Below are 8,374 nucleotides of genomic sequence, written 5' to 3'. Positions count from 1 at the left end.
ATAGCTCTCGCCTCCATTGGAAGTTCCATATCCACTCAGCCCCATCCCAAAACCCACAATCTCCTACAACAGATCTTCTTTGGTTTGAAACTGAGAAAAGTCTTAGAAACTAATCTTTTAGAGAACCACCACGCAGCCAAACATCCTCCCAGAACCGAGTCCCTCTCCCATCACCAACCTCCATAGCCAATCCAGTGATCATCTTCTGTCTCACCTACTGATTCTTGAACTGTATCTGGCATATATCCTTCCAGGGACCTCCCCGAATAGGCAAAACCTGAGAGGACAGCATCACGTTTGGGTTCAGATTATTACACGAGCAAACAAGCTTCTTCCACAGCGGATAATCTTCCTTTGAAAAGCGCCACCACCACTTAAATAGAAGAGCTGAGTTTCACAGCATGGCATCCCCAACACCCAATCCACCAAACTTTTTGGGCGCCTGCACCACTTACCACCTGACCAGAGCCATACCATTCCTACCATCATCCTTACTCCATAGAAATCTTCTCTGTAAGGAGATAAGTTTCTCTGCAATAGCCTTTGGCATCTTATATAGGTTCAAATAATATACAAGAAGGCTATTTAACACAGATTTAATGAGCACCAACTTACCAGCTTTATTAAGAACCTTGGCTTTCCAAAGGCTAAGTTTTTCCTCTACTTTGTCAATAATTGGCTTCCAAGTCTTCCCCAATCTTGGATTAGCTCCTAGCGAGATCCCCAAGTATTTTACTGGAATGGAGGCTTCCTTGCAACCCAGCACACAGCACATACGTTGTACCCACTGATTATCACAGTTAATGGAAATCAAGCTAGATTTGTCAAAGTTAATACTTAACCCCGACATCAGCTCAAAACAACGAAGAATCCTCTTGTAATTCTTAACTGTCTCTTCCTCTGGAGGGTAGAACAGAATAGTGTCATCCGCAAACTGAAGATGCGACAGCTCAATATGATCTCTACCAACCAGTAACGGAGATATGCGCCCGTTCCTAACCGCCTCCCCAAACATCCTATGTAGAACATCAACGACAAGGACAAACAAAAATGGAGACAGTGGATCACCTTGTCGTAGGCCCCTTTCCATCTTAAACGGCTTAGAAGGCGAACCGTTTATCAATATTGACATAGAGCAGGTACTGACACACTCCATAACCCATCCCCTCCATTTTCTTCCAAAACCCATCTTCTGTAATACAAGATCCACAAAGCTCCACTTGACCCTACCATATGCCTTCTGGAAGTCTAACTTTATTATCACCGCTTCCTTTTTTCTCAATTTAATCCAATGAACAGTTTCACACGCAATAAGAGCCTCGTCATGAATCTTTCTCCCCTTCACAAAAGCACTTTATGTTTCGCCTACTAGTCGTGGCATTATTGCTCGCATTCTCCTAACCAGCATCTTTGAAATGACTTTGTACACACACCCGACCATACTAATCGGCCTGAGGTCCTTGATTTCCTTTGCTCCAGTAAACTTAGGTGCCAGTGCAACCCAAGTGACATTAGCATCTGCCGGTAATCTGGAGGACTAGAAAAAGCCCAACACCGCTCTCGTGAATTAAGAACCAATTTCATCCCAACATTTCTTTATGAAGTTCATGTTGTAACCGTCACTACCGGGAGCCTTTGATGACTCACAATCCCACACTGCTTCTCTAACCTCCTCAGTAGTCTGTTGCATCTCCAAAGCCAAAGCATCATCCTCACTGATCATCTCCACCAGACCATCTCTGAACCCCACCAATGGCGACTCCTCCTGATGGTATAAGTCCTTGTAAAAGTCCCTAATCGCAATCTTAATTCTTGCTTGATTTCTTATCAATCTTCCATTAATGACCAGTGCATCAACCCTGTTGTTTCTCCTTCTCGCCGAGGCTATGTTGTGGAAATACCTCGTGTTTTTATCTATGTCCCTCACATGTCTTGAGCGCAACATCTGCTTCCAATGTAGTTCTTTTCTTACATACCATTTCTCACAACACGTCACAAGCGCTTTCCTTCTTGCCTCTACCGTTCCATCATAAACCCCCTCGCCCACCATATCATCAATCTTCTTAATCTCTTCTTCAAACTTCAAAATTTTCTTGTCCATGTCACCAAAATTGTCTTTATGCCATCTACCCAGAGGAATTGCCAAAGCCTTTAATTTATCTGTGAATTGCACCTCTCCTAAACCTCTTCATTCCTCCTTTACCAACATCAGGAAGCCTTCATGTGTAAACCACGAGTCCAGACTTCAGAACGGTCTAGGGCCATCTCTCAGCCTCTTATCTTCCACCATAATAGGACAATGGTCAGACAAACCCCTTGGACCACCTCGTAACCGATTCTCTGGAAACTCCTCAAGCCATTCCAAACTCAACAGGGCCCTGTCAATACGGCTACAGGATCGTCCTCTGAACCAAGTAAACTTGCGGTCAGTAATCGGCAAGTCCACTAGACCCATGTCATGTATCCAATTCTTGAAATCCTCCGCCGACAAGGATAAGCTATCGGTGTCTCGTCTTTCTTCCACATGTACAATCTCATTAAAGTCCCCCATGAAATAGTAGGGAACCTGGCATAAACCAGCTATGTAACTCAGCTCCTCCCACACAACAAGCTTCTCATCTCTAACATGTGCACCATAAACCAAAATAAAGGCACAATTAAAATTATTCTGCAATAGGACTCCTTCAACACACAACCATCTCTCACTTTTATAGCAATTTATGATTTCAAAAGAACCTTCGTCCAACATTAGCAACAACCCGCCAGAGGCACTGGTAGGCTCAACATAGTCCCAACCAACACAACCGTTCCCCCAATTTTTTTAACATCAAAACTAGTCACTGATTGTCTTTTAGTCTCCACCAAACCTAGCATGTTTAATCTAAATTTTCTCTTTAGGTCCTTTACCATCCTTATTTTTCCGTCACCCCTCAACCCCCTAACATTCCAAGAACTAAAAATCATTTTAAATAATTATTGCACACTTTTTTTTGTGTTTTGGGTCTGCTCCGTCTAGCTTTTGCCTTTTGTTTCGCCAATCTTCTTTTCCGAGTGATTTCTTCATTCTGTTGTTGGAGGATTGCTATGATGTCATCTTCTTCATTATATAGCCGCTTCTGACTCCTTTACCAATTCCCAGGTCCTTTTGTTTTCTAGCAGCTTCTCATTCAATCTTAAGCTCTCATCATCACTGGCATCATTATCGTTTGCACATGTTCTGCCCTCCATACTACCCTCATCATCACCGTATCCATCTCGTTCATTAATCTCTTGCACAATTCTGTGACAAGACGTTTCAATTCCCCGCCCTGTAATGTCAATTTGTTGAGCTCCACCACTGTGTTCAGAATCATCATCATTACAGGGCTCGTCATTCAGTCCCACATCTATGCCATTAACCCCTTGTACCCGTTCAGCCCTCCCACAAAATTTTGGCAATTTGCACCCCTCCTCCATAACCGTATCTCCTCCGCTACCAACCTTTCTACTCCTGTCAACATTGGCCATTTTGGACTCACCAATAAGCTCACGTGATTCATCTTCTACGTGTAGTGCCTGCGTTGACAATAAGTCTTCACCATCGCCTCTGATCCGGGACCCGCGCTGCCGGTTCGGTCCTTCACCTTCCGCCGACCTAGCGCACCCCAAAGCGTGTAGCGGCCCGTGAAGCTGGTTCCCAGCAATCACCTCCAGGCATTGTACTCCCGGACGTGTTTCCAGGTTGGGTTCCACGCCATCCAAGTCACGCGGAGCTTCACGTGTAGCAGAGTCTGAGGCAGGCGCTCCTCTACCCTGCTGGATCTTCCAAAGCTGACCCGCTCTCCTCCAGCCCAGCCCAGGAGAGATTCCCTTCTCATCAGCATGAAGGATGGCTTTAGAACTTGGGCCCTCGTGGCCCAACGTAACCTTGCTGCACCTATATCTTTTGGTGGGCCTATTATTAGGATTTATCATTTCATACTTTTTATTTTCCTTAGCCAGCCCATTATCCTTGCAAAAATAATCCCAAGACACAGTTAATTCGGAATCACCTTTAATGCTCCCCTCATATCCCACTAAATCAGCTCTACCTTCAATGTCAACATTATGAGAATGGAACGTTACTAATTTCATGTGATTGAAGCTTAAAGAATCATAACTCCACTCGTTTAAAATAGTTTCTGAATTTACCAATCTATCCTTGTCTTCAACCTCTTCCCGCAACCCTTCCATTATCACTTCTGCTGCTTGGTCAATACAGTTCATCAAAAATACTAAGCTTTTGGACCACATAGCTGCATCATCACCAACCCTGTCACATATGTACTTCTGTTGTTCACATTTGACTGCTTCATCTTCCACTATTTCTACCTTACAAAGCGCCCCATATGTTTCACTTCCCACTTCTTTTACCAAAACATCAAAGCCACTAGTGCCTATTGTGATATGGACTCATTCATTGATCACATCCATCCCACAGGTATCAATTTGTATACGGCCGACACTAAAGGACCGGCACGATTCCGTCACTTCATCACACCCAACCACCTCACCCCATTGGTTTCCTAGTATCTTGAAAGTATCCATAGACCATGCATGTAACGGAACCCCGAAGCATTCCAACCACACTCTTCGAGTTTCACTTCTCTCCGACTCGTCCCATCTCCATACACTATGAAATAGCTGTAACAAACTATTCATTGTGACTGTGTAAGTCTCTTCCGCATTCAACAGAGTGTCAAAGGTCAACAGAGCTTTATATGCTCCCATTTCTCACCTCAACAACTTGAGGAAAGCTCTTCGCAATTGATTCCTTCAGAGACCTATAGTCAATAGCCTTCGTCGTACCACCTACTAGGCTTTTCTGCAACCAGACCATGTTTTCTTTCGCCACAACCACTTCCACCTTCTTTGTCCACCCATTCCTGTGTGAATCTCGGGACGTTTTCTCCTTTGTTAAATCTTCAGTAGATTTCTTATTCTCTTCTCTTCCTGGTGATAGCTGGCCTCGTGGCTGCACATTGTTCGTGTCCTTCGCATCAGGTATTCTCCTATATTTAGCTTCCCCTACGAAGATCACCTTACCTCTCAACCGCATATGATTCATATCTATTATAGCCTTCAACGCTCCTCCTTTCGTAGTATACTGTATGAACGCAAAGATGTATACGTTACCATTTTTTTGTTTTCTTGATAAGTATATGTCGTTTATGCATCCAGTCCAATTAAACAACTGGAATAGTTCTCTCTTGGAGATGTCTTCTGGAAGATTATCCACGAATATTGAGAAGGACTCGTGCTCCAATTGTCAATACTCTTCTCGGTTCCAAACTCTTAGATCCTTGACCTGACCTATCGTTCTACCCCTCCCTGTGTTTTCCACCCCCGCTCTCTCTCTCTCTCTCTCTCACTCATTCTCTCATTCAGAATAAAGTAGTTTTACAAGCATAATTTTATTTAATATTAATGTAATAAATTTTATTCATTTTAATATTTTATCATTAATTATAAAATATGATATTATTGATGATAGAAAATTATATGAAAATTCACAAAGTATTTATAGGAATGGAAACATTCTAAGTATCCATCCTACAAAAATTCGTTAAATTGGTGCAAATATAAAATTACTTAATTGTTCTCATTTATATATATCTATTAATGTTAATTCAATTCTTTTTTTTCAATTATATTTCTGTTGTCATTCTCTGGTATTTCAGTCATCATAGATCATTTTCAGTCTTACTAACCATGAATTTGTGTTAAACTTTAATTATGTTATGATATTATGTTAAATTGTGTTATATTTTGTTAGATTATATTAAATTATATTGAATTATATTTTTTATTAATTTTCTTTAAAATTTTTAAACGAAGACGAGAAGAAGAGAATACCCGTTCAATAGATAGTCATTGCTATCTCTATTCCTCACTCATGTTATTAACGTATAATTAATATGCCAGTTGCATGTATTATGGTATTAAAAGATAACTAAAATCCCACTAACATGGCGGTAACCATATTGATGTATAAATCATTCGGCAGAATATGGGTCCGTTTGGATAGGTTTATAAGTGATTTTTTTAATTTTTAACTTATGAAAATGTGTAGTATTAATGTCTGGTACAATTTTTAAAATAAAATTGCAATTTTCTAAAAAATTATTTTGATGTTTAAGGAGAAGTTAAAAAAAATGACTTCTCTCATAATAAATTTTTTTTTATCATTTTTCTCTTAAAATAAGTACTTTTAGAACTAAAAAACCAAACACAAAATAACTTATTTATAAGCTACTTTTAATATAAGTATTTATTGTTTAAACTATTTCTTCAAAAATAACTTAATTAAGTTATTTACCCAAACTGTGCCTAAGCAAGCTGATAGTGTTCTTTCCAGGCTGCAACTTTAACTTTGTCTCAAACTTGTCATTGTGAATTCCATAAGTGGCCCAATGAGACCCTATCCACATAACAAACAAAGGATATGAAATGTTATTTAATTGATCAATTAATTCATTAGGGTTATTATGGTGTGAAACATTGTTTACCAATATGTTGTCCATTGACGAATGCATGGATGTTGGCCACTGCCATTGATTCTGAGGGACATATCATCACTCCAAACAAGATCATCTTGATCAAGCTGGAGCCTTGTAATGTACCAAAGATAGTCACTAGCATCATCAGCAGCATCTTTCTGGTCAATGAGTTATGACGAAGTTATTTTAGTAACTAAATTCAATTAAGTTAGTCAAATAATTTATTATTAACACAATAAAAATCAGTTAAAGAAAAATAAAAAAAGTGTAAAAAAAAAATTTAGTTGAATTTATTTTTAAAAAAATAGATTAAGGATGATGTTAGGTAACCAAAAAATAATTACAATTTAGAAATTTCACATAAAAATTCTCATTCTCTTGATAAGCAAGTGACATACACCTCCTTATCACTTATCCTCTTTATCACTACTATTTTGTTGCATGTTTAGAGTCATTAATGTTCTTTTCAAAATCAATTTCAGTTTCTCCCAAATCAAATCCCTAACATCTCTCAATCACATTATTATCCATTAAAATGCAATAATTTTCTGCAAAAATTATAAAAATTAAATTAAAAAATTTTAACAACTTCTACTATACAACTTATATTTTACATATAAACTATTAAAAAATAAAACATAAAATATAAACAAAAATTAAAAAATAAATTTTTAAAAATAATTATTAACTCGTTATATTAAAATCAATAAATAAGCATACATATGAATATTAAATAAAAATATTAAAATAATTAAAATCATGACCTATTAGTGCACATATGAGATAATTTGAAAAATACAATAAGATAGTTTAAAATTTGATAATATTAATTATAAATACAATAAAACGTATAGTTTAAAATTTGATAATATTAATTATAAAAATTTATTAATTATAGATATCGTATAGGTATGAAATTATGAATATAATGAGTACAAATTATGGATGTTATTAACATGAAATAATGGATGTTATGTGTATGAATCTATGGATGTTATGAGTAAATTTATCAATTGAATAAATTAATTTAAGAATTTGATATTTTTTAAAATTTAATTATGATAAAATTTAAAAACATCTGTGTTAATTTTATAGTTACTTATGCAATAACTAGAAAATGATATGTGTATGGATGTAATATCTTATAAACATGAATTTAATTTATAGATGTTAGTTGTATGTAATTATGGATGTTATGTATATAAACGTATGAATGTTATGTGTATGAACTTAGTTAGTACAATATAATTATAAATGCACATAAAAACACAAAAAAAAAAAATTAAAACAGTTTATTATTATACCTCATCAAAGCTAGTGTAGCTTTTTCATATTCTCAAAAATTGATTGACTGGCAATAACTTCGTCGAGTGAGTCCATCCGTTGTTCAAATTCTTCAACACTTTCTACCATAGGTACCATATTAAAGTCGAATTCAAATGCCATACTATTTTTAATGATAAAGATGATTTCTTATAAAATTCCTTGACCTATTCTAATTGTGCTTGCAATGGTATTAGAGTTGTGAATTTTGAATGAAAATAATTGAATTAACAGAAACAAAATTATATTAGGGTAGCAGATTTTGTATCTCTCCATTGAATGATGATAAATGACTTAACAAAAGTAGAAAATTAATTACAATAAAAAACGATAATGATAATGATAATAAAATAAAAAAGCGTGTATGATAATAATCAATTACAGTTATTGAATTTATGTAATATTATCGTATTTCTATTAGGCGAAAGAATAAAGCAAGAATCAATTACAATGATAAATTATAACCGTTATTAATTATTATTATTAATTTTTATATGAACATACCAGAGGAACTATATATGCTATTTTATGTG

The sequence above is a fragment of the Arachis ipaensis genome, chromosome B04, assembly GCF_000816755.2.
Source record: "Arachis ipaensis cultivar K30076 chromosome B04, Araip1.1, whole genome shotgun sequence".
Lineage (NCBI taxonomy): Eukaryota > Viridiplantae > Streptophyta > Magnoliopsida > Fabales > Fabaceae > Arachis > Arachis ipaensis.
This window is presented reverse-complemented; position numbering follows the sequence as displayed.